Raw genomic sequence first — 27,288 nt, forward strand, 5'->3', positions numbered from 1 at the left:
CCAGAGAGAGTATTAGTGAAGACGGATTTTAATGGTAGCCATGTATCCGGGTTCGCTTGGGGAGATGAGTAAAATCCTATTGGCCCATCTGTCTGTGCTCCTCGTGTGCCTCTGGGTTTGTCAATGGCCATGAGCAAAGCCTCAACTGCGGGGTGAGAGTACCCATCGGTGCCGATTACCTGCCGAGCGAGTATTCACACGTTGACTGGTGAAGGTTTGGAGGGGGGGGGGACACGACGATTCTGATAGGCCTCCCTTCCCCCCCCCCCCCCCATCCAAAAACAAATATCTAACATGGATTGTGTGAGGCCGAAGCGTTGTACTTTGTTGTCAGCTGATACCTCCGCACGAGTTCATTGTCTAACTTGGATAAACACATTGCTGTTTACCAACTTGTATAGAGAGTGATTCCAGTTGGGATTACTCCGAGTTACTGCCGGTGCTGTTCTAGTTTATTTAGTATACTTCTGGCTGCCAGTGTGGTAATGTGGTTTGGATTATTGATGATCTGTGGTCAACCTCTAGTACAATTTACCAACTGTAATTTGAACCCAGCAATAGATCACATCCTTCAGTCATGTATCAAAAACTATCAGTCCATGTTTTGACAGTGCTCAGTGGTGTTTTTAACCAGCACTGAAAGCATTAAGAGTCTCAGTACTGCGTATTTACAGTACCTGGCTATTGAACAAGTCAACAATCGAAGTTGCTAACTCCGCCTCCTCACAGGGGTTGGACCTGTACGAAGTCTTGGAAAACTATAATTAACTCCACCGTGTTGATCATTAAGATTCTTGCACCATCAAAACAATTGTGTGTTCACGCTGGCAGACTGCTTGTTGTGCAGGGTTGACTGTCGGCCTGGTTGTGGGAGAGTCCGGCAATGTCATTGGTTCCCGATGTTGAGTTAACAGCTTTGAAAGCTGACGGCTGGGACTTGGCTTCAGGCTCTGATATGTGGTCAAGGTTTTGGACTGACTGTTTTGGTGCGTGTGTGATTACTGGTTTATGCAACTGTATATATTAAGAAGAAAGAAAAGTACAGCACAGGAACAGGCCCTTCGGCCCTCCAAGCCCGTGCCGACCATGCTGCCAGTTTAAACTACAATCATCTACACTTCCTGGGTGCGTATCCCTCTATTCCCATCCTATTCATGTATTTGTCAAGATGCCCCTTAAATGTCACTATCGTCCCTGCTTCCACCACCTCCTCCGGTAGCGAGTTCCAGGCACCCACTGCCCTCTGTGTAAAAAAACTTGCCTCGTACATCTACTCTAAACCTTGTCCCTCTCACCTAAACCTATGCCCCCTAGTAATTGACCCCTCTATCCCGGGGAAAAGCCTCTGACTATCCACTCTGTCTATGCCCCTCATAATTTTGTAGACCTCTATCGGATCGCCCCTCAACCTCCGTCGTTCAGTGAGAACAAACCGAGTTTATTCAACCGCTCCTCAATAGCTTAATGCCCTCCATACCAGGCAACATTCTGGTAAATCTCTTCTGCACCCTCTCTAAAGCCTCCACATCCTTCTGGTAGTGTGGCGACCAGAATTGTACAGTGTTGGGTAAACATTTAAATATCTACATTTCAGTGAAATGTTGCTGTGGGCTGAGATTGTAGGGTCCCAGCAAACTCTGTCCACACTGTATCCAGCTCGGGGGCAGAGTTGGAGAGCAAGGACTGCCGTCCGTATGTTCATGGAAGACTTGTATTTATGTACATTTTGTCTCTCGGAAATACCTCGCAGTGAATTAATTTGAGCTCGGTGTCCGTAATCCAATTGGAAAGCATTGCTGCCTGCGTCAACATAGCTGGGGGACGGGGGGAATCCCCCTCGCCTCAAGCAAACATGCACACTCCTATCGTAAGGCCATGTGTCAGCTGGCACACTCCGCCTGGAGACTGAGTCTTATGATGCTGGCATGGAAATGGCAAATTTTGAATTATTGGAGTGGGCACAGGTTCGAGCGAGTAAAATAAAAGTTTTTGGACCGATACCAGGAGGTCCTTCACACAAGAGTGATCAACGAGACTTTCGGAGAGAGCAGCAGCGTGGGAACCCTGAAACCTTGCGAAATATTAAGATCGCTCGAGTTGCCTTCCTCATACCTAATACTGGTTTAGCTCATTGGGCTGGACGGCTGGTTCGTGATGCAGAGCGAGGCCAGCAGCGTGGGTTCAATTCCCGTCCCGGCTGAGGCTATTCACGAAGGCTGTATGTACAGCCCTTGCCCCTTGGCTGAGGAGTGGTGTAGGTGTGGTTATCATAAATCCTAACCCTGAAGGAGTTATGGCATCAGGAACAGTCCTACTGATTGGGATCATTCTGTGTGACGGAGGAGATTGGAGATACCTGGTCATCACTGCTTTGTCTTTACTGATCAATGTACAAAAAGCTCAGCATGATGCAGCAGTGGGGTCAGAGGTCTGAACTAGCCTCAAATCGAAATCCCAAACAACATACACTGAAGCAGAACCTGCTGTGGGAAGCTCTGAGCGTTTACACAGCAGGCTGGACTTTACAAGTTGGCCTGTCTTTGCTATTTCAGAGAAATACCTACAGTGCAGAAGAGGGCCATTCGGCCCATCGAGTCTGCACCGATCCTCCAAAGGAGCACACAACCCAGGCACACGCCCCATCCCTATCCCTCACAGCTCCAGCGTCCCAGGTTCGATTCCGGCTTGGGTCACTGTCTGTGCGGAGTCTGTACGTTCTCCCCGTGTGTGCGTGGGTTTCCTCCGGGTGCTCTGGTTTCCTCCCACAGTCCAAAGATGTGCGGGTTAGGTGGATTGGCCAAGATAAATTGCCCTTAGTGTCCAAAAGCGAGGTGGGCTTACGGGGATAGGGTGGCGGTGTGGGCTTAAGTAGGGTGCTCTTTCAAGGGCCAGTGAAGACTCGATGGGCCGAATGGCGGCCTCCTGCAATATAAATTCTATGTTTCTAAAGTGCTTTGAGGCACTGATTGAGCGTGAAGAGCCTGCGCCTTTACTGATCACCTATAAAACTGACAGTGACACTTACAAAGCAATGCCTTAGTCTTTAAATACCAAAACACGTGAGTCAACCAGTCAATAATATATCTGTAGTATATGTCCGTAGTAATTAATCTTCGCTCGCTCCTTGTACAGGAGAAAGTAATTTTCACAGCTTGTGTGTTGGAAACGAAGTGGTTACGGGCTTTGTGAGCAAAGTGAAGGAATCTTTATAAATCACGGTTGGAGCATTGTGTCCACTTCTCAAAACCATACCCGATGGAGGGCAATGAAGGCTTGGGAGAGGGAACAGAAGAGACTATCTATAATTATATGGAGGGCAATGAAGGCTTGGGCCTTCAGTCATGAGGGGAGATGGAAAAAAATCTGGGAGGAGCAGAGAAGGTTGGGGTGCGAGTTGATCGAGGTATTCGAAACCGTGAAGAGCTTTGATTAGTGTAGATGGAGGGGAACTTTCCCCATTGGCAAGAAGGTCAGTAACTAGAGAACACCGACTGCAGATAGATATGGATGGCACAGTGGTTAGCACTGTTGTTTCACAGCTCCAGGGTCCCAGGTTCGATCCCCAGCTTGGGTCACTGTCTGTGCGGAGTCTGCACGTCCTCCCCGTGTGTGCGTGGGTTTCCTCCAGGTGCTCCGGTTTCCTCCCACAGTCCTGAAAGACGTGCTGTTGGTGAATTGGACATTCTGAATTCTCCCTCTGTGACCCGAACAGGTGCCGGAATGTGGTGACTAGGGGATTTTCACAGTAACTTCACTGCAGTGTTAATGTAAGCCTACTTGTGACACCAATAAAAATTATGATTATTATTAGAAGCGAAATGCCGCAGATGGAGGTCTGAAATAAAAATGGAAGTGGTGGAAAGGCGTAGCTGGCATAGCAGCATCCGTGGAGAGTTAACCCGAGGTAACAAGTCCAATAGCAGTGCTGGAGATGAGACACATTAGACTCAATATTACCGTAAATCTGCAGAGAGAGAAACCGAGTTACTTGGCGAAAGGTGGGATGATGAGAATTAATTTCCACTGTGATTTGTGAGTTCCGCCTGAAGTGGAATTCCAAAGGGAATTGGAGGAATCCTCGGAGGGGATCATGTTACAGACCTGGGGGGGTGGGGGGGGGGGGACACAAATTGACAACTCTTTCAAACACAAGTGATTGGCTGACCATTATTCAGACCAAGTTGAGCGCAGGCCTGATGTCTGCGGGTGAGGCCGGATTTTAAGCCATGTCTATCGTAACAGTTAAAACACCCAGCAAAAAGTTAGATCTCGTGCATCACTTCTGCGTTAGTTTTCCCGCTATCTCCTGGTACTCTCTCGGATGCCTTGAGGTGTTTACTCCCAACACTGGGCTCTGCTTGTGAAATGATCTGATAGTCCGAGAACACTGATTGTGTCTGTGTTCTTAAGCTTAATACACCAGAGCGATTGCTGTTTTGTCCTGTTACTATGCATAGCAGTGTGGCCTCCTTCCTACCAGGGACCACTCCTCTGATAGGTAGGACATGGAGGCTTTGGAGCGGGTGCAGAGGAGATTTACCAGGATGGTGCCTGGTATGGAGGGAAAATCTTATGAGGAAAGGCTGATGGACTTGAGGTTGTTTCCGTTGGAGAGAAGAATGTTAAGAGGAGACTTAATAGAGGCATACAAAATGATCAGGGGGTTGGATAGGGTGGACAGTGAGAGCCTTCTCCCGCGGATGGAAATGGCTGGCACGAGGGGACATAACTTTAAACTGAGGGGTAATAGATATAGGACAGAGGTCAGAGGTAGGTTCTTTACGCAAAGAGTAGTGAGGCCGTGGAATGCCCTACCTGCTACAGTAGTGAACTCGCCAACATTGAGGGCATTTAAAAGTTTATTGGATAAACATATGGATGATAATGGCATAGTGTAGGTTAGATGGCTTTTGTTTCGGTGCAACATCGTGGGCCGAAGGGCCTGTACTGCGCTGTATCGTTCTATGTTCTATGATGTCTGCCCCACCAATGCAGTTTCTGAAGCAGGCTGTGTGATGGATCAGTGCTGTAAACAACAGCAGTTGAGTTCTGCAAACACGGCCTGAGCTACTAGTTTGTGAAGTGTGCAGAGGGAAATGTCCCGGTCTCACTGACTCGCTAACGTTGAACCATGCTCCCTTCCTCCTGGGCTGCTGCATCACACAAACAAGGGAAGCAGCCATTAAAGTGCCGAGTTGAGTTGACAGCTTTGCGACTGCGTGGCAGTGCTGTGTAAAAGGGGTCATTGTAATACGAGCTCTCTCGACTGCAGAGGTAGCAGCTGCTGTTAGACCCAAGTAATCAGTGGGCTGTGAGAATTTGGTGGGTCCTGCGATGTCTTGGCTCCAACACTCCGCAGGCACTCAAAAGAACTGCTCCTGCCAGCCTTGGTTTCCTTCACTGTTTGTCCTGCCTTCCCCATCTTTCTGGCATGCTCTGGATCTGACACGTGAAGGTGCTGCTGCCGTGACAGTGCCAGCCACAGATAACCCCTTGCGCATCGTGGTGGCTGCCTGTCCTGTTGATCCTTCCCCAGAGCTTGCGATAACGATGTCCATTTGAAACTTCACACAGTGCTAAGAGAATGATCAGATGGACAAGGCTCTGCTTGCACTGGTGCGATGCCAGTGTGATTCTCTCACTGTGTAGAGGAGGATAGGAAACTCGCCCAGAGAGAAGAGGTCTGCTTCCAGGAAATGCATGCGATGGGCAGGGAATAGGAGCCTGGTTCTCTCAGCCAGATCAGAAATTCTTCTTTTACCTCTTCTAGCACTTAGAGGCAGGGCTCGGGTACGTGCCGGGGGGCAGTGCAGGGTTCGGGTACGTGCCGGGGGCCGTGCAGGGTTCGGGTACGTGCCGGGGGACAGTGCAGGGTTTGGGTACATGCCGGAGGGCAGTGCAGGGCTCGGGTACGTGCCAGAGGGCAGTGCAGAGTTCGTGTACGTGCCGGAGGGCAGTGCAGGGTTCGAGTACGTGCCACGGGGCATTGCAGGGCTCGGGTACGTGCCAGAGGGCAGTGCAGGGCTCAGGTACGTGCCAGAGGGCACGGCAGGTTTCGGGTACGTGCCAGAGGGCAGTGCAGGGCTCGGGTACGTGCCGGAGGGCAGTGCAGGGTTCGGGTACGTGCCGGAGGGCAGTGCAGGTTTCGAGTACGTGCCGGAGGGCAGTGCAGGGTCGGGTACGTGCCGGAGGGCAGTGCAGGGCTCGGGTACGTGCCGGAGGTCAGTGCAGGGTTCGAGTACGTGCCGGGGGGCAATGCAGGGTTGGGGTACGTGCCGGGGTGCCATGCAGGGTTGGGGTACGTGCCAGAGGGCAGTGTAGGGCTTGGGTACGTGCCAGAGGGCAGTGCAGGGCTCGGGTGCGTGCCGGGGGGCAGTGCAGGGTTCGGGTACGTGCCGGGGGGCAGTGCAGGGTTCGGGTACGTGCCGGGGGGGCCCTGCAGGGTTTGAGTACGTGCCGGAGGGCAGTGCAGGGCTCGGGTACGTGCCGGAGGACAGTGCAGGGTTCGGGTACGTGCCGGGGGGCAGTGCAGGGTTCGGGTACGTGCCGGGGGGGCCCTGCAGGGCTTGGGTACGTGCCAGAGGGCAGTGCAGGGCTCGGGTGCGTGCCGGGGGGCAGTGCAGGGTTCGGGTACGTGCCGGGGGGCAGTGCAGGGTTCGGGTACGTGCCGGGGGGGCCCTGCAGGGTTTGAGTACGTGCCAGAGGGCAGTGCAGGGCTCGGGTACGTGCCGGGGGGCAGTGGTGCAGGGTTCGGGTACGTGCCGGGGGGGCCCTGCAGGGTTTGAGTACGTGCCGGAGGGCAGTGCAGGGCTCGGGTACGTGCCGGAGGGCAGTGCAGAGCTCGGGTACGTGCCGGAGGGCAGTGCAGTGTTCGGGTACGTGCCGGGGGGGCCGTGCAGGGTTCGGGTACGTGCCGGGGGGCAGTGCAGGGTAGGGTACGTGCCGGAGGGCAGTGCAGGGCTCGCGTACGTGCCGGGGGGCTCTGCAGGGTTCGGGTACGTGCCGGGGGGCCGTGCAGGGCTTGGGTACGTGCCGGAGGGCAGTGCAGGGTTCGGGTACGTGCTGGAGAGCAGTGCAGGGCTCGGGTACGTGCCAGAGGGCAGTGCAGGGCTCGGGTACGTGCCGGAGGACAGTGCAGGGTGTGGGTACATGCGGGGGGCATTGCAGGGTACGGGTACGTGCCAGAGGGCAGTGCAGGGCTCGGGTACGTGCCAGAGGGCATTGCAGGGCTCGGGTACGTGCCAGAGGGCAGTGCACGGCTCGGGTACGTGCCGGAGGGCAGTGCAGGGTTGTGGTACGTGCCAGAGGGCAGTGCAGGGCTCGGGTATGTGCCGGGGGGCAGTGCAGTGTTCGGGTACGTGCCAGAGGGCAGTGCAGGTTTCAGGTACATGCCAGAGGGCAGTGCAGGGCTCGGGTACGTGCCGTGGTGCAGTGCAGGGTTCGGATACGTGCCAGGGGGCCGTGCAGGGTTCGGGTACGTGCCGGGTGGCAGTGCAGGGTTCGGGTACGTGCCAGTGGGCAGTGCAGGGTCGAGTACGTGCCGGAGGGCACTGCTGGGTTCGGGTACGTGCCGGAGGGCAGTGCTGGGTTCGGGTACGTGCCGGGGGCCGTTCAGGGTTCAGGTACGTGCCGCGGGACAGTGCAGGGTTCGGGTACGTGCCGGGGGGCCGTGCAGGGTTCGAGTACGTGCCGGAGGGCAGTGCAGGGCTCGGGTACGTGCCAGAGGGCAGTGCAGAGTTCGGGTACGTGCCGGAGGGCAGTGCAGGGTTCGAGTACGTGCCGGAGGGCAGTGCAGGGCTCGGGTACGTGCTAGAGGGCAGTGCAGAGTTCGGGTACGTGCCGGAGGGCAGTGCAGGGTTCGAGTACGTGCCGGGGGGCATTGCAGGGCTCGGGTACGTGCCAGAGGGCACTGCAGGGTTCGGGTACGTGCCAGAGGGCAGTGCAGGGTTCGGGTACGTGCCAGAGGGCAGTGCAGGGCTCAGGTACGTGCCGGAGGGCAGTGCAGGGTTCGGGTACGTGCCGGAGGGCAGTGCAGGGTTCGGGTTCGTGCCGGAGGGCAGTGCAGGGTCGGGTACGTGCCGGAGGGCAGTGCAGGGCTCGGGTACGTGCCGGAGGTCAGTGCAGGGTTCGAGTACGTGCCGGGGGGCAATGCAGGGTTGGGGTACATGCCGGGGTGCCGTGCAGGGTTGGGGTACGTGCCAGAGGGCAGTGCAGGGCTCGGGTTCGTGCCAGTGGGCAGTGCAGGGCTCGGGTACGTTCCGGGGGGCAGTGCAGGGTTCGGGTACGTGACGGGGGGCAGTGCAGGGTTCGGGTACGTGCCGGGGGGGCCCTGCAGGGTTTGAGTACGTGCCGGAGGGCAGTGCAGGGCTCGGGTACGTGTGGGAGGGCAGTGCAGGGTTCGGGTACGTGCCGGAGGGCAGTGCAGGGTTCGGGTACGTGCCAGAGGGTGGTGCAGGGTTCGGGTACGTGCCGGGGGGGCCCTGCAGGGTTTGAGTATGTGCCGGAGGGCAGTGCAGGGCTCGGGTACGTGCCGGAGGGCAGTGCAGGGTTCGGGTACGTGCCGGAGGGCAGTGCAGGGTTCAGGTACGTGCTGGGGGGCAGTGCAGTGCTCGGGTACGTGCCGGAGGGCAGTGCAGGGTTCGGGTACGTGCCGGGGGACAGTGCAGGGTTTGGGTACATGCCGGAGGGCAGTGCAGGGCTCGGGTACGTGCCAGAGGGCAGTGCAGAGTTCGTGTACGTGCCGGAGGGCAGTGCAGGGTTCGAGTACGTGCCACGGGGCATTGCAGGGCTCGGGTACGTGCCAGAGGGCAGTGCAGGGCTCAGGTACGTGCCAGAGGGCACGGCAGGGTTCGGGTACGTGCCAGAGGGCAGTGCAGGGCTCGGGTACGTGCCGGAGGGCAGTGCAGGGTTCGGGTACGTGCCGGAGGGCAGTGCAGGTTTCGAGTACGTGCCGGAGGGCAGTGCAGGGCTCGGGTACGTGCCGGAGGTCAGTGCAGGGTTCGAGTACGTGCCGGGGGGCAATGCAGGGTTGGGGTACGTGCCGGGGTGCCATGCAGGGTTGGGGTACGTGCCAGAGGGCAGTGTAGGGCTTGGGTACGTGCCAGAGGGCAGTGCAGGGCTCGGGTGCGTGCCGGGGGGCAGTGCAGGGTTCGGGTACGTGCCGGGGGGCAGTGCAGGGTTCGGGTACGTGCCGGGGGGGCCCTGCAGGGTTTGAGTACGTGCCGGAGGGCAGTGCAGGGCTCGGGTACGTGCCGGAGGGCAGTGCAGGGTTCGGGTACGTGCCAGAGGGCAGTGCAGGGCTCGGGTACGTGCCGGGGGGCAGTGGTGCAGGGTTCGGCTACGTGCCGGGGGGGCCCTGCAGGGTTTGAGTACGTGCCGGAGGGCAGTGCAGGGCTCGGGTACGTGCCGGAGGGCAGTGCAGTGTTCGGGTACGTGCCGGGGGGGCCGTGCAGGGTTCGGGTACGTGCCGGGGGGCAGTGCAGGGTAGGGTACGTGCCGGAGGGCAGTGCAGGGCTCGCGTACGTGCCGGGGGGCTCTGCAGGGTTCGGGTACGTGCCGGGGGGCCGTGCAGGGCTTGGGTACGTGCCGGGGGGCAGTGCAGGGTTCGGGTACGTGCTGGAGAGCAGTGCAGGGCTCGGGTACGTGCCAGAGGGCAGTGCAGGGCTCGGGTACGTGCCGGAGGACAGTGCAGGGTGTGGGTACATGCGGGGGGCATTGCAGGGTACGGGTACGTGCCAGAGGGTAGTGCAGGGCTCGGGTACGTGCCAGAGGGCATTGCAGGGCTCGGGTACGTGCCAGAGGGCAGTGCACGGCTCGGGTACGTGCCGGAGGGCAGTGCAGGGTTGGGGTACGTGCCAGAGGGCAGTGCAGGGCTCGGGTATGTGCCGGGGGGCAGTGCAGTGTTCGGGTACGTGCCAGAGGGCAGTGCAGGTTTCAGGTACATGCCAGAGGGCAGTGCAGGGCTCGGGTACGTGCCGTGGTGCAGTGCAGGGTTCGGATACGTGCCAGGAGGCCGTGCAGGGTTCGGGTACGTGCCGGGTGGCAGTGCAGGGTTCTGGTACGTGCCGGGGGGTAATGCAGGGTTCGGGTACGTGCCAGTGGGCAGTGCAGGGTCGAGTACGTGCCGGAGGGCAGTGCTGGGTTCGGGTACGTGCCGGAGGGCAGTGCTGGGTTCGGGTACGTGCCGGGGGCCGTTCAGGGTTCAGGTACGTGCCGGGGGACAGTGCAGGGTTCGGGTACGTGCCGGGGGGCCGTGCAGGGTTCGAGTACGTGCCGGAGGGCAGTGCAGGGCTCGGGTACGTGCCAGAGGGCAGTGCAGAGTTCGGGTACGTGCCGGAGGGCAGTGCAGGGTTCGAGTACGTGCCGGAGGGCAGTGCAGGGCTCGGGTACGTGCCAGAGGGCAGTGCAGAGTTCGGGTACGTGCCGGAGGGCAGTGCAGGGTTCGAGTACGTGCCGGGGGCATTGCAGGGCTCGGGTACGTGCCAGAGGACACTGCAGGGTTCGGGTACGTGCCAGAGGGCAGTGCAGGGCTCGGGTACGTGCCGGAGGGCAGTGCTGGGTTCGGGTACGTGCCGGGGGCCGTTCAGGGTTCAGGTACGTGCCGGGGGACAGTGCAGGGTTCGGGTACGTGCCAGAGGGCAGTGCAGAGTTCGGGTATGTGCCGGAGGGCAGTGCAGGGGTCGAGTACGTGCCGGGGGGCATTGCAGGGCTCGGGTACGTGCCAGAGGGCACTGCAGGGTTCGGGTACGTGCCAGAGGGCAGTGCAGTGCTCGGGTACGTGCCGGAGGGCAGTGCAGGGTTCGGGTACGTGCCGGACGGCAGTGCAGGGTCCGGGTACGTGCCGGAGGGCAGTGCAGGGCTCGGGTACGTGCTGGAGGTCAGTGCAGGGTTCGGGTACGTGCCGGGAGGTAGTGCAGGGTTCGGGTACGTACCGGGGGGCAGTGCAGGGTTCGGGTACATGCCGGGGGGGCCCTGCAGGGTTTGAGTACGTGCCGGAGGGCAGTGCATGGCTCGGGTACGTGCCGGAGGGCAGTGCAGGGTTCGGGTACGTGCCGGGGATCCGTGCAGGGTTCGGGTACGTGCCAGAGGGCAGTGCAGGGTTCGGGTACGTGTCAGAGGGCAGTGCAGGGTCGGGTACGTGCCAGAGGACAGTGCAGGGCTCGGGTACGTGCCGGGGGGCAGTGCAGGGCTCGGGTACGTGCCGGGGGGCCGTGCAGGGTTCGGGTACGTGCCGCGGTGCAGTGAAGTGTTCGGGTACGTGCCGGAGGGCAGTGCAGGGTTCAGGTACGTGTCAGAGGGCAGTGCAGGGTTGGGTACGTGCCGTAGGGCAGTGCAGGGCTCGGGTACGTGCCGGAGGGCAGTTCAGGGCTCGGGTATGTGCCGGGGGGCCGTGCAGGGCTCGGGTACGTGCCGGAGGGCAGTGCATTTTTCTGGTACGTGCCGGAGGGCAGTGCAAGGTTCGGGTACGTGCCAGAGGGCAGTGCAGGGCTCGGGTACGTGCCAGAGGGCAGTGCAGGGCTCTGGTACGTGCCGGAGGGCAGTGCAGGGTTCGAGTACTTGCCGGAGGGCAGTGCAGGGTTCGGGTACGTGCCAGAGGGCATTGCAGTGCTTGGGTATGTGCCAGAGGGCAGTGCAGGGTCGGGTACGTGCCAGAGGACAGTGCAGGGTTCCGGTACATGCCGGGGGGCCGTGCAGGGTTCGGGTACGTGCCGGAGGGCAGTGCAGGGTTCTGGTACGTACCGGAAGGCAGTGCAGGGTTCGGGTACGTGCCGAGGTGCCGTGCAGCGTTCAAGTACGTGCCGGAGGGCAGTGCAGTGTTCGGGTACGTGCCGGAGGGCAGTGCCGGGTTCTGGTACGTGCCAGAGGGCAGTGCAGGGTTCGGGTACGTGCCGGGGGCAGTGCAGGGTTCGGGTACGTGCCAGAGGGCAATGCAGTTGTCGGGTACAGGCCAGAGGGCAGTGCAGGGATCTGGTACGTGCCGGGGGGCAGTGCAGGGTTCGGGTACGTGCCGGGGGTCCATGCAGGGTTCGGGTACGTGCCGGGGGGCAGTGCAGGGTTCGGGTACGTGCCGGAGGGCAGTGCAGGTTTCGGGTACATGCCAGAGGGCAGTGCAGGGTTCTGGTACGTGCCAGGAGGCCGTGCAGGGTCCGGGTACGTGCCGGAGGGCAGTGCAGGGTTTGGGTACATGCCGGAGGGCACTGCAGGTTTCGGGTATGTGCCAGAGTGCAGTGCAGGGTTCGGGTACGTGCCGGGGGGCAGTGCAGGGTTCGGGTACGTGCCAGAGAGCAATGTAGTTTTCGGGGACATGCCAGAGGGCAGTGCAGGGCTCGGGTACGTGCCGGGGGGCAGTGCAGTGTTCGGGTACGTGCCGGGGGTCCGTGCAGGGTTCGGGTACGTGCCGGGGGGCAGTGCAGGGTTCGGGTACGTGCCGGAGGGCAGTGCAGGTTTTGGGTACGTGCCGGGGGGCAGTGCAGGGTTCGGGTACGTGCCGGGCGGCTGTGCAGGGCTCAGGTATCTGCCGGTGGGCAGTGCAGGGTTCGGGTACGTGCCAGAGGGCAGTGCAGGGTTCGGGTATGTGCCGGAGGGCAGTGCAGGGTCGGGTACGTGCCAGAGGGCAGTGCAGGGTCGGGTACGTGCCGGAGGGCAGTGCAGGTTTTCGGTACGTGCCGGAGGGCAGTGCAGGTTTCGGTTACGTGCCGGGGGGCCGTGCAGGGTTCGGGTACGTGTCAGAGGGCAGTGCAGGGTCCGGTACGTGCCAGAGCACAGTGCAGGGCTCGGGTACGTGCCGGGGGGCAGTGCTGCGTTCGGGTACGTGCCGGGGGGCCGTGCAGGGTTCGGGTACGTGCCGGGGTGCAGTGAAGGGTTCGGGTACGTGCCGGAGGGCAGTGCAGGGTTCGAGTACTTGCCGGAGGGCAGTTCAGGGTTCGGGTACGTGCCAGAGGGCAGTGCAGTGCTTGGGTATGTGCCAGAGGGCAGTGCAGGGTCGGGTACGTGCCAGAGGACAGTGCAGGGTTCCGGTACATGCTGGGGGGCCGTGCAGGGTTCGGCTACGTGCCGGAGGGCAGTGCAGGGTTCTGGTACGTGCCAGAGGGCAGTGCAGGGCTCGGGTACGTGCCGGGGTGCCGTGCAGGGCTCTGGTCCGTGCCGGAGGGCAGTGCAGTGTTCGAGTACTTGCCGGAGGGCAGTGCAGGGTTCGGGTACGTGCCAGAGGGCATTGCAGTGCTTGGGTATGTGCCAGAGGGCAGTGCAGGGTCGGGTACGTGCCAGAGGACAGTGCAGGGTTCCGGTACATGCCGGGGGGCCATGCAGGGTTCGGGTACGTGCCGGAGGGCAGTGCAGGGTTCTGGTACGTACCGGAAGGCAGTGCAGGGTTCGGGTACGTGCCGAGGTGCCGTGCAGCGTTCAAGTACGTGCCGGAGGGCAGTGCAGTGTTCGGGTACGTGCCGGAGGGCAGTGCCGGGTTCTGGTACGTGCCAGAGGGCAGTGCAGGGTTCGGGTACGTGCCGGGGGCAGTGCAGGGTTCGGGTACGTGCTAGAGGGCAATGCAGTTTTCGGGTACAGGCCAGAGGGCAGTGCAGGGATCTGGTACGTGCCGGGGGGCAGTGCAGGGTTCGGGTACGTGCCGGGGGTCCATGCAGGGTTCGGGTACGTGCCGGGGGGCAGTGCAGGGTTCGGGTATGTGCCGGAGGGCAGTGCAGGTTTCGGGTACGTGCCAGAGGGCAGTGCAGGGTTCTGGTACGTGCCGGGAGGCCGTGCAGGGTTCGGGTACGTGCCGGAGGGCATTGCAGTGTTCGGGTACGTGCCAGAGGGCAGTGCAGTGTTCGGGTACGTGCCGGAGGGCAGTGCAGGGCTCGGATACGTACCGGAGGGCAGTGCAGGGCTCGGGTACGTGCCAGAGGGCAGTGCAAGGCTCTGGTACGTGCCAGAGGGCAGTGCAGGGCTCGGGTATGTGCCAGAGTGCAGTGCAGGGTTCGGGTACGTGCCGGGGGCAGTGCAGGGTTCGGGTACGTGCCAGAGAGCAATGCAGTTTTCGGGTACATGCCAGAGGGCAGTGCAGGGCTCGGGTACGTGCCTGAGGGCAGTGCACGGTTCGGGTACGTGTCGGAGGGCAGTGCAGGATTTGGGTACATGCCGGAGGGCATTGCAGGGTTTGAGTACGTGCCGAGGGGCAGTGCAGGGTCGGGTACGTGCCAGAGGGCAGTGCAAGGTTCGGGTACGTGCCAGAGGGCAGTGCAGGGTTCGGGTACGTGCCGGGGGGCTGTGCAGGGCTCAGGTATCTGCCGGTGGGCAGTGGAGGGTTCGGGTACGTGCCAGAGGGCAGTGCAGGGTTCGGGTACGTGCCGGAGGGCAGTGCAGGGTCGGGTACGTGCCAGAGGGCAGTGCAGGGTCGGGTACGTGCCGGGGGGCAGTGCAGGGTCGGGTACGTGCCGGAGTGCAGTGCAGGTTTTGGGTACGGGCCGGAGGGCAGTGCAGGGTCGGGTACGTGCCAGAGGGCAGTGCAGGGTCGGGTACGTGCCGGAGGGCAGTGCAGGGTCGGGTACGTGCCAGAGGGCAGTGCAGGGTCGGGTACGTGCCAGAGGGCAGTGCAGGGCTCGGGTACGTGCCGGAGGGCAGTGCAGGGTTCGGGTACGTGCCGGAGGGCAGTGCAGGGTTCGGGTACGTGCCAGAGGGCAGTGCAGGGTTCGGGTACGTGCCGGAGGGCAGTGCAGGGTCGGGTACGTGCCAGAGGGCAGTGCAGGGTTCGGGTATGTGCCGGAGGGCAGTGCAGGGTTCGGGTACGTGCCAGAGGGCAGTGCAGGGTTCGGGTACGTGCCGGAGGGCAGTGCAGGGTCGGGTACGTGCCAGAGGGCAGTGCAGGGTCGGGTACGTGCCGGAGGGCAGTGCAGGTTTTCGGTACGTGCCGGAGGGCAGTGCAGGGTTCGGTTACGTGCCGGAGGGCAGTGCAGGGTTCGGTTACGTGCCGGGGGGCCGTGCAGGGTTCGGGTACGTGTCAGAGGGCAGTGCAGGATCGGGTACGTGCCAGAGGACAGTGCAGGGCTCGGTTACGTGCCGGGGGGCAGTGCTGCGTTCGGGCACGTGCCGGGGGGCCGTGCAGGGTTCGGGTACGTGCCGGAGTGCAGTGAAGGGTCCGGGTACGTGCCGGAGGGCAGTGCAGGGTTCGAGTACTTGCCAGAGGGCAGTTAAGGGTTCGGGTACGTGCCAGAGGGCAGTGCAGTGCTTGGGTATGTGCCAGAGGCCAGTGCAGGGTCGGGTACGTGCCAGAGGACAGTGCAGGGTTCCGGTACATGCCGGGGGGCCGTGCAGGGTTCTGGTACGTGCCGGAGGGCAGTGCAGGGTTCTGGTACGTGCCAGAGGGCAGTGCAGGGTTCTGGTACGTGCCGGGAGGCCGTGCAGGGTTCGGGTACGTGCCGGAGGGCAGTGCAGGGTTTGGGTACATGCCGGAGGGCACTGCAGGGTTCAAGTACGTGCCGGAGGGCATTGCAGTGTTCGGGTACGTGCCAGAGGGCAGTGCAGTGTTCGGGTACGTGCCGGAGGGCAGTGCAGGGCTCGGATACGTGCCGGAGGGCAGTGCAGGGCTCGGGTACGTGCCAGAGGGCAGTGCAGGGCTCTAGTACGTGCCAGAGGGCAGTGCAGGGCTCGGGTATGTGCCAGAGTGCAGTGCAGGTTTCGGGTACGTGCCGGGGGGCAGTGCAGGGTTCGGGTACGTGCCAGAGAGCAATGCAGTTTTCGGGTACATGCCAGAGGGCAGTGCAGGGCTCGGGTAAATGCCGGGGGGCAGTGCAGTGTTCGGGTACGTGCCGGGGGTCCGTGCAGGGTTCGGGTACGTGCCGGAGGGCAGTGCAGGTTTCGGGTACGTGCCGGGGGGCAGTGCAGGGTTCGGGTACGTGCCGGAGGGCAGTGCTGGTTTCGGGTACGTGCCTGAGGGCAGTGCAGGGTTTGGGTACATGCCGGAGGGCATTGCAGGGTTTGAGTACGTGCCGACGGGCAGTGCAGGGTCGGGTACGTGCCAGAGGGCAGTGCAAGGTTCGGGTACGTACCAGAGGGCAGTGCAGGGTTCGGGTACGTGCCGGGGGGCTGTGCAGGGCTCAGGTATCTGCCAGTGGGCAGTGCAGGGTTCGGGTACGTGCCAGAGGGCAGTGCAGGGTTCGGGTACGTGCCGGAGGGCAGTGCAGGGTCGGGTACGTGCCAGAGGGCAGTGCAGGGTCGGGTACGTGCCGGGGGGCAGTGCAGGGTCGGGTACGTGCCGGAGGGCAGTGCAGGTTTTGGGTACGGGCCGGAGGGCAGTGCAGGGTCGGGTACATGCCAGAGGGCAGTGCAGGGCTCGGGTACGTGCCGGAGGGCAGTGCAGGGTTCGGGTATGTGCCGAGGGCAGTGCAGGGTTCGGGTACGTGCCAGAGGGCAGTGCAGGGTTCGGGTACGTGCCGGAGGGCAGTGCAGGGTCGGGTACGTGCCAGAGGGCAGTGCAGGGTCGGGTACGTGCCGGAGGGCAGTGCAGGTTTTCGGTACGTGCCGGAGGGCAGTGCAGGGTTCAGTTACGTGCCGGGGGGCCGTGCAGGGTTCGGGTACGTGCCAGAGGACAGTGCAGGGCTCGGGTACGTGCCGGGGGGCAGTGCTGCGTTCGGGTACGTGCCGGGGGGCCGTGCAGGGTTCGGGTACGTGCCGGGGTGCAGTGAAGGGTTCGGGTACGTGCCGGAGGGCAGTGCAGGGTTCGAGTACTTGCCGGAGGGCAGTTCAGGGTTCGGGTACGTGCCAGTGGGCAGTGCAGTGCTTGGGTATGTGCCAGAGGGCAGTGCAGGGTCGGGTACGTGCCAGAGGACAGTGCAGGGTTCCGGTACATGCCGGGGGGCCGTGCAGGATTCGGCTACGTGCCGGAGGGCAGTGCAGGGTTCTGGTACGTACCGGAGGGCAGTGCAGGGTTCGGGTACGTGCCGGGGTGCCGTGCAGGGTTCGGGTACGTGCCGGAGGGCAGTGCAGCGTTCGGGTACGTGCCGGAGGGCAGTGCAGGGTTCGGGAACGTGCCGCGGGGGCCGTGCAGTGTTTGGGTACGTGCCGGAGGGCAGTGCAGGGTTCGGGTACGTGCAGGGGGACCGTGCAGGGTTCGGGTACGTGCCAGAGGGCAGTGCAGGGTTCGGGTACGTGTCAGAGGGCAGTGCAGGGTCGGGTATGTGCCAGAGGACAGTGCAGGGCTCGGGTACGTGCCGGGGGGCCGTGCAGCGTTCGGGTACGTGCCGGGGGGCCGTGCAGGGTTCGGGTACGTGCCGGGGTGCAGTGAAGGGTTCGGGTACGTGCCGGAGGGCAGTGCAGGGTTCAGGTACGTGCCAGAGGGCAGTGCAGGGTTCGGGTATGTGCCGGAGGGCAGTGCAGGGTTGGGTACGTGCCGTAGGGCATTGCAGGGCTCGGGTATGTGCCGGAGGGCAGTGCAGGGCTCGGGTATGTGCCGGAGGGCAGTTCAGGGCTCGGGTATGTGCCGGGGGGCCGTGCAGGGCTCGGGTACGTGCCGGAGGGCAGTGCATTTTTTGGTACGTGCCGGAGGGCAGTGCAAGGTTCGGGTACGTGCCAGAGGGCAGTGCAGGGCTCGGGTACGTGCCGGAGGGCAGTGCAGGGTTCGAGTACTTGCCGGGGTGCAGTGAAGGGTTCGGGTACGTGCCGGAGGGCAGTGCAGGGTTCGGGTACGTGCCAGAGGGCAGTGCAGTGCTTGGGTATGTGCCAGAGGACAGTGCAGGGTCGGGTACGTGCCAGAGGACAGTGCAGGGTTCCGGTACATGCCGGGGGGCCGTGCAGGGTTCGGCTACGTGCCGGAGGGCAGTGCTGGGTTCTGGTACGTACCGGAGGGCAGTGCAGGGTTCGGGTACGTGCCGGAGGGCAGTGCAGGGTTCGGGTACGTGCCGGAGGGCAGTGCAGGGTTCGGGTACGTGCCAGAGGGCAGTGCAGGGTTCGGGTACGTGCCGGAGGGCAGTGCAGGGTTGTGGTACGTACCGGAGGGCAGTGCAGGGTTTGGGTACGTGCCGGAGGGCAGTGCAGGGTTCGGGTAGGTGCCGGGGTGCCGTGCAGCGTTCGAGTTCGTGCCGGAGGACTGTGCAGGTTTTGGGTACGTGCCGCGGGGGCCGTGCAGGGTTTGGGTACGTGCCGGGGGACCGTGCAGGGTTCGGGTACGTGCAGGGGGGCCGTGCAGGGTTCGGGTACGTGCCGGAGGGCAGTGCAGGTTTCGGGTACGTGCCGCGGGGGCCGTGCAGGGTTCGGTTACGTGCCGGAGGGCAGTGCAGGTTTCGGGTACGTGCCGGGGGACCGTGCAGGGTTCGGGTACGTGCCAGAGGGTAGTGCAGGTTTTGGGTACGTGCCAGAGGGCAGTGCAGGTTTCGGGTACGTGCCAGAGGGCTGTGCAGGTTTCGGGTACGTGCCAGAGGGCGGGTTGAGGTTCGGCTACATAATTTAAAAGTTTGTCTTCAACGTGAATATGGTGAAAAATAATGCACAAATCTTCCACTATCTGAATAACCACTCCCCCCAGACTACCTATCAGCAGTCCCCCATGTCTCCAATGTGACTCTCAGCGACCTCACCCACCCATCCCGATTACCAAACTGCCACTTTGTTCTGATCTGTTGATTCAATATATCCTGGTATATACCTGGTGTGTGGGTTTGATTCGGTACATGCTGGTATATACCTGGTGTGTGGGTTTGATTGGATACATGCTGGTATATACCTGGTGTGTGGGTTTGATTGGGTACATGCTGGTATATACCTGGTGTGTGGGTTTGATTGGATACATGCTGGTATATACCTGGTTTGTGTGTTTGATTGGGTACATGCTGGTATATACCTGGTGTGTGGGTTTGATTGGGTACATGCTGGTATATACCTGGTGTGTGGGTTTGATTGGATACATGCTGGTATATACCTGGTGTGTGGGTTTGATTGGGTACATGCTGGTATATACCTGGTTTGTGGGTTTGATTGGATACATGCTGGTATATACCTGGTGTGTGGGTTTGATTGGATACATGCTGGTATATACCTGGTGTGTGGGTTTGATTGGGTACATGCTGGTATATACCTGGTGTGTGGGTTTGATTGGATACATGCTGGTATATACCTGGTTTGTGGGTTTGATTGGGTACATGCTGGTATGTACCTGGTTTGTGGGTTTGATTGGGTACATGCTGGTATATACCTGGTGTGTGGGTTTGATTGGATACATGCTGGTATATACCTGGTTTGTGGGTTTGATTGGATACATGCTGGTATATACCTGGTTTGTGGGTTTGATTGGATACATGCTGGTATATACCTGGTTTGTGGGTTTGATTGGGTACATGCTGGTATATACCTGGTGTGTGGGTTTGATTGGGTACATGCTGGTATATACCTGGTGTGTGGGTTTGATTGGGTACATGCTGGTATATACCTGGTGTGTGGGTTTGATTGGATACATGCTGGTATATACCTGGTGTGTGGGTTTGATTGGATACATGCTGGTATATACCTGGTGTGTGGGTTGGATTGGGTACATGCTGGTATATACCTGGTGTGTGGGTTTGATTGGATACATGCTGGTATATACCTGGTGTGTGGGTTTGATTGGATACATGCTGGTATATACCTGGTGTGTGGGTTGGATTGGGTACATGCTGGTATATACCTGGTGTGTGGGTTTGATTGGGTACATGCTGGTATATACCTGGTGTGCGGGTTTGATTGGGTACATGCTGGTATATACCTGGTGTGTGGGTTTGATTGGGTACATGCTGGTATATACCTAGTGTGTGGGTTTGATTGGATACATGCTGGTATATACCTGGTGTGTGGGTTTGATTGGGTACATGCTGGTATATCCCTGGTGTGTGGGTTTGATTGGATACATGCTGGTATATACCTGGTGTGTGGGTTTGATTGGGTACATGCTGGTATATACCTGGTGTGTGGGTTTGATTGGATACATGCTGGTATATACCTGGTGTGTGGGTTTGATTGGATACATGCTGGTATATACCTGGTGTGTGGGTTTGATTGGATACATGCTGGTATATACCTGGTGTGTGGGTTTGATTGGATACATGCTGGTATATACCTGGTGTGTGGGTTTGATTGGATACATGCTGGTATATACCTGGTGTGTGGGTTTGATTGGATACATGCTGGTATATACCTGGTGTGTGGGTTTGATTGGATACATGCTGGTATATACCTGGTGTGTGGGTTTGATTGGATACATGCTGGTATATACCTGGTGTGTGGGTTTGATTGGGTACATGCTGGTATATACCTGGTGTGTGGGTTTGATTGGATACATGCTGGTATATACCTGGTGTGTGGGTTTGATTGGATACATGCTGGTATATACCTGGTTTGTGGGTTTGATTGGATACATGCTGGTATATACCTGGTGTGTGGTTTTGTTTGGAGACATGCTGGTATATACCTGGTGTGTGGGTTTGATTGGGTACATGCTGGTATATACCTGGTGTGTGGGTTTGATTGGATACATGCTGGTATATACCTGGTGTGTGGGTTGGATTGGGTACATGCTGGTATATACCTGGTGTGTGGGTTTGATTGGATACATGCTAGTAAATACCTGGTGTGTGGGTTTGATTGGATACATGCTGGTATATACCTGGTGTGTGGGTTTGATTGGGTACATGCTGGTATATACCTGGTGTGCGGGTTTGATTGGGTACATGCTGCTATATACCTGGTGTGTGGGTTTGATTGGATACATGCTAGTATATACCTGGTGTGCGGGTTTGATTGGGTACATGCTGGTATATACCTGGTGTGTGGGTTTGATTAGGTACATGCTGGTATATTCCTGGTGAGTGGGTTTGATTGGGTACATGCTGGTATATACCTGGTGTGTGGGTTTGATTGGATACATGCTGGTATATACCTGGTGTGTGGGTTTGATTGGATACATGCTGGTATATACCTGGTTTGTGGGTTTGATTGGGTACATGCTGGTATATACCTGGTTTGTGGGTTTGATTGGGTACATGCTGGTATATACCTGGTGTGTGGGTTTGATTGGATACATGCTGGTATATACCTGGTTTGTGGGTTTGATTGGATACATGCTGGTATATACCTGGTGTGTGGGTTTGATTGGATACATGCTGGTATATACCTGGTGTGTGGGTTTGATTGGGTACATGCTGTTATATACCTGGTGTGTGGGTTTGATTGGATACATGCTGGTATATACCTGGTTTGTGGGTTTGATTGGATACATGCTGGTATATACCTGGTGTGTGGGTTTGATTGGATACATGCTGGTATATACCTGGTGTGTGGGTTTGATTGGGTACATGCTGGTGTATACCTGGTGTGTGGGTTTGATTGGTACATGCTGGTATATACCTGGTGTGTGGGTTTCATTGGGTACATGCTGGTATATACCTGGTGTGTGGGTTTGATTGGGTACATGCTGGTATATACCTGGTGTGTGGGTTTGATTGGATACATGCTGGTATATACCTGGTGTGTGGGTTTGATTGGGTACATGCTGGTATATACCTGGTGTGTGGGTTTGATTGGATACATGCTGGTATATACCTGGTGTGTGGGTTTGATTGGATACATGCTGGTATATACCTGGTGTGTGGGTTTGATCGGGTACATGCTGGTATATACCTGGTTTGTGGGTTTGATTGGGTACATGCTGGTATATACATGGTGTGTGGGTTTGATTGGATACATGCTGGTATATACCTGGTGTGTGGATTTGATTGGATAGATGCTGGTATATACCTGGTGTGTGGGTTTGATTGGATACATGCTGGTATATACCAGGTGTGTGGGTTTGATTGGATACATGCTGGTATATACCTGGTGTGTGGGTTTGATTGGATACATGCTGGTATATACCTGGTGTGTGGGTTTGATTGGGTACATGCTGGTATATACCTGGTTTGTGGGTTTGATTGGGTACATGCTGGTATATACATGGTGTGTGGGTTTGATTGGATACATGCTGGTATATACCTGGTGTGTGGGTTTGATTGGATACATGCTGGTATATACCTGGTTTGTGGGTTCGATTGGGTACATGCTGGTATATACCTGGTTTGTGGGTTTGATTGGGTACATGCTGGTATATACATGGTGTGTGGGTTTGATTGGATACATGCTGGTATATACCTGGTGTGTGGGTTTGATTGGATACATGCTGGTATATACCTGGTGTGTGGGTTTGATTGGATACATGCTGGTATATACCTGGTGTGTGGGTTTGATTGGGTACATGCTGGTATATGCCTGGTGTGTGGGTTTGATTGGGTACATGCTGGTATATGCCTGGTGTGTGGGTTTGATTGGGTACATGCTGGTATATACCTGGTGTGTGGGTTTGATTGGATACATGCTGGTATATACCTGGTGTGTGGGTTTGATTGGGTACATGCTGGTATATACCTGGTTTGTGGGTTTGATTGGGTACATGCTGGTATATACATGGTGTGTGGGTTTGATTGGATACATGCTGGTATATACCTGGTGTGTGGGTTTGATTGGATACATGCTGGTATATACCTGGTGTGTGGGTTTGATTGGGTACATGTTGGTATATGCCTGGTGTGTGGGTTTGATTGGATACATGCTGGTATATACCTGGTGTGTGGGTTTTATTGGATACATGCTGGTATATACCTGGTGTGTGGGTTTGATTGGGTACATGCTGGTATATACCTGGTTTGTGGGTTTGATTGGGTACATGCTGGTATATACATGGTGTGTGGGTTTGATTGGATACATGCTGGTATATACCTGGTGTGTGGGTTTGATTGGATACATGCTGGTATATACCTGGTGTGTGGGTTTGATTGGGTACATGCTGGTATATACCTGGTGTGCGGGTTTGATTGGGTACATGCTGGTATATACCTGGTTTGTGGGTTTGATTGGGTACATGCTGGTATATACATGGTGTGTGGGTTTGATTGGATACATGCTGGTATATACCTGGTGTGTGGGTTTGATTGGATACATGCTGGTATATACCTGGTGTGTGGGTTTGATTGGATACATGCTGGTATATACCTGGTGTGTGGGTTTGATTGGATACATGCTGGTATATGCCTGGTGTGTGGGTTTGATTGGATACATGCTGGTATATACCTGGTGTGTGGGTTTTATTGGATACATGCTGGTATATACCTGGTTTGTGGGTTTGATTGGGTACATGCTGGTATATTCCTGGTGTGTGGGTTTGATTGGGTACATGCTGGTATATACCTGGTGTGTGGGTTTGATTGGGTACATGCTGGTATATACCTGGTGTGTGGGTTTGATTGGATACATGCTGGTATATGGGTTTGATTGGATACATGCTGGTATATACCTGGTGTGTGGGTTTGATTGGGTACATGCTGGTATATACCTGGTGTGTGGGTTTGATTGGATACATGCTGGTATATACCTGGTGTGTGGGTTTGATTGGGTACATGCTGGTATATACCTGGTTTGTGGGTTTGATTGGATACATGCTGGTATATTCCTGGTTTGTGGGTTTGATTGGGTACATGCTGGTATATACCTGGTGTGTGGGTTTGATTGGGTACATGCTGGCATTTTCCTGGTTTGTGGGTTTGATTGGGTACAAGCTGGTATATACCTGGTGTGTGGGTTTGATTGGATACATGCTGGTATATACCTGGTGTGTGGGTTTGATTGGGTACATGCTGGTATATACCTGGTGTGTGGGTTTGATTGGGTACATGCTGGTATATACCTGGTTTGTGGGTTTGATTGGATACATGCTGGTATATACCTGGTGTATGGGTTTGTTTGGGTACATGCTGGTATATACCTGGTTTGTGGGTTTGATTGGGTACATGCTGGTATATACCTGGTGTGTGGGTTTGATTGGGTACATGCTGGTATATACCTGGTGTGTGGGTTTGATTGGGTACATGCTGGTATATACCTGGTGTGTGGGTTTGATTGGATACATGCTGGTATATACCTGGTGTGTGGGTTTGATTGGATACATGCTGGTATATACCTGGTGTGTGGGTTTGATTGGGTACATGCTGGTATATACCTGGTTTGTGGGTTTGATTGGATACATGCTGGTATATACCTGGTGTGTGGGTTTGATTGGGTACATGCTGGGATATACCTGGTTTGTTGGTTTGGTTGGGTACATGCTGGTATATTCCTGGTGTGTGGGTTTGATTGGATACATGCTGGTATATACCTGGTGTGTGGGTTTGATTGGGTACATGCTGGTATATACCTGGTTTGTGGGTTTGATTGGATACATGCTGGTATATACCTGGTGTGTGGGTTTGATTGGGTACATGCTGGTATATATCTGGTGTGTGGGTTTGATTGGGTACGTGCTGGTATATACCTGGTGTGTGGGTTTGATTGGGTACATGCTGGTATATATCTGGTGTGTGGGTTTGATTGGGTACGTGCTGGTATATACCTGGTGTGTGGGTTTGATTGGATACATGCTGGTATATACCTGGTGTGTTGATTTGATTGGATACATGCTGGTATATACCTGGTTTGTGGGTTTGATTGGGTACATGCTGGTATATACCTGGTGTGTGGGTTTGATTGGATACATGCTGGTATATACCTGGTGTGTGGGTTTGATTGGGTACATGCTGGTATATACCTGGTGTGTGGGTTTGATTGGGTACATGCTGGTATATACCTGGTGTGTGGGTTTGATTGGGTACATGCTGGTATATACCTGGTGTGTGGGTTTGATTGGATACATGCTGGTATATACCTGGTGTGTGGGTTTGATTGGGTACATGCTGGTATATACCTGGTGTGTGGGTTTGATTGGATACATGCTGGTATATACCTGGTGTGTGGGTTTGATTGGGTACATGCTGGTATATTCCTGGTATGTGGGTTTGATTGGATACATGCTGGTATATACCTGGTGTGTGTGTTTGATTGCGTACATGCTGGTATATACCTGGTGTGTGGGTTTGATTGGGTACATGCTGGTATATACCTGGTGTGTGGGTTTGATTGGATACATGCTGGTATATACCTGGTGTGTGGGTTTGATTGGGTACATGCTGGTATATACCTGGTGTGTGGGTTTGATTGGATACATGCTGGTATATTCCTGGTATGTGGGTTTGATTGGATACATGCTGGTATATACCTGGTGTGTGGGTTTGATTGGATACATGCTGGTATATACCTGGTGTGTGGGTTTGATTGGATACATGCTGGTATATACCTGGTGTGTGGGTTTGATTGGGTACATGCTGGTATATACCTGGTGTGTGGGTTTGATTGGGTACATGCTGGTATATACCTGGTGTGTGGGTTTGATTAGGTACATGCTGGTATATTCCTGGTGTGTGGGTTTGATTGGATACATGCTGGTATATACCTGGTGTGTGGGTTTGATTGGGTACATGCTGGTATATACCTGGTGTGTGGGTTTGATTGGATACATGCTGGTATATACCTGGTGTGTGGGTTTGATTGGGTACATGCTGGTATATACCTGGTTTGTGGGTTTGATTGGGTACATGCTGGTATATACCTGGTGTGTGGGTTTGATTGGGTACATGCTGGTATATACCTGGTGTGTGGGTTTGATTGGATACATGCTGGTATATTCCTGGTATGTGGGTTTGATTGGATACATGCTGGTATATACCTGGTGTGTGGGTTTGATTGGATACATGCTGGTATATACCTGGTGTGTGGGTTTGATTGGATACATGCTGGTATATACCTGGTGTGTGGGTTTGATTGGGTACATGCTGGTATATACCTGGTGTGTGGGTTTGATTGGGTACATGCTGGTATATACCTGGTGTGTGGGTTTGATTAGGTACATGCTGGTATATTCCTGGTGTGTGGGTTTGATTGGGTACATGCTGGTATATACCTGGTGTGTGGGTTTGATTGGGTACATGCTGGTATATACCTGGTGTGTGGGTTTGATTGGATACATGCTGGTATATACCTGGTGTGTGGGTTTGATTGGGTACATGCTGGTATATACCTGGTGTGTGGGTTTGATTGGGTACATGCTTGGTTGATATTTGCATTCACACGCCCTGCTTTATGTTCCTGTCAGTGTTGATAATTCTGTAACCTTATTGAAATTTTCATGAACAGCTGCACCACCGTGTATTTGTTCCAAAAGTTTTTAACGTGACACATCGTCCCCAAGAATACAAGTTGCCACTTCCTTTTTCGAGAGCTTGACATTTTTCAACGATTTTCAGAAGTGATCCTGTTTGGCTGTTAATGGAACAGTTGCAACCTTTTCCGTGCAATACCAACTATCTGTCGGGCAACTGTGCTGCTCACGTTGCCTTGCTTCTTGTTGACATTGCCTGCCGTCGGGATTGCCCACCAGCTCCACCTCATTGAAGGCAAACTCTGCCAGGCGCTTTTTCTGCTTCACTGTCACGTGCAATCTGCTTCCCTGTTTCCCAGTTCATTTGCCAGGGCACTGTGTTTGTTGGTAAATGTATGTCAGTCAACTTCCGTAAGCGTGGGGTGAGACGGGTGCAAGGGGGTAACGTCTCACGGGGAGAGCAGTGAACTGCTGTGCTCTCTGTCCCTGACTAGTTCACCCAGGCCTGTGAGGGCACGCAATTACAAAGTCCGAATCGAGTCACGATTGAGGCAGCCGGTGACATTACCCGAGCAATACCTCCAGCTGATACTGTGCAGTGTGGGAGACTCGCGGGAAGACGCCAGTCACCAGACTCTGGGTTCACAAATTTGCTAAACGTGTCACTTTCATCCTCTGTGACATTTTTCGAAGCGATAAGTTTGATTGACAGCTGACAGCTGTATGTCAAAAATGAAAAAGTGCTTCTTGCGGCTCTTTAACCTGGTCTGTGTTCAGGGGAATGTGCAGTGCATCTTGGCTGAAATGTAGCCAGCGAGTGAGAGGGCGAGGCCAGATCGGTTGCTCAGCAATGTGAAGAGCGAGTTGCTGGCTGGTTGCCTGGCTCAGGTTGTTTTGACTTTTGGAGGTGTTTGGGAGATTACTACTTGGCAGTATATTATTTGAATGTGTCCATTGTGGTGCGACCCAGCAAGGATTAGAACATAGAACATAGAACGATACAGCGCAGTACAGGCCCTTCGGCCCACGATGTTGCACCGAAACAAAAGCCATCTAACCTACACTATGCCATTATCATCCATATGCTTATCCAATAAACTTTTAAATGCCCTCAATGTTGGCGAGGGCAACACGTTTCCTCACGTTTCAAAGGGCTAGGAACACACGGTGCCCCTTGTATGTTTTGGGACGCGGGACGACAGCATGTGCATTCTCCACGT

General features: G+C 56.5%; 1 protein-coding gene across 3 annotated transcripts in view; it reads left to right on the forward strand.

Annotated features, from left to right (window-relative positions):
* map2k7 (mitogen-activated protein kinase kinase 7) overlaps positions 1–27,288 on the forward strand; it is a 201,584-nt gene that overhangs the window by 440 nt on the left and 173,856 nt on the right. The window lies entirely within an intron of this gene.

The sequence above is a fragment of the Scyliorhinus torazame genome, chromosome 27 (assembly GCF_047496885.1).
Source record: "Scyliorhinus torazame isolate Kashiwa2021f chromosome 27, sScyTor2.1, whole genome shotgun sequence".
In the NCBI taxonomy this organism is placed as follows: domain Eukaryota; kingdom Metazoa; phylum Chordata; class Chondrichthyes; order Carcharhiniformes; family Scyliorhinidae; genus Scyliorhinus; species Scyliorhinus torazame.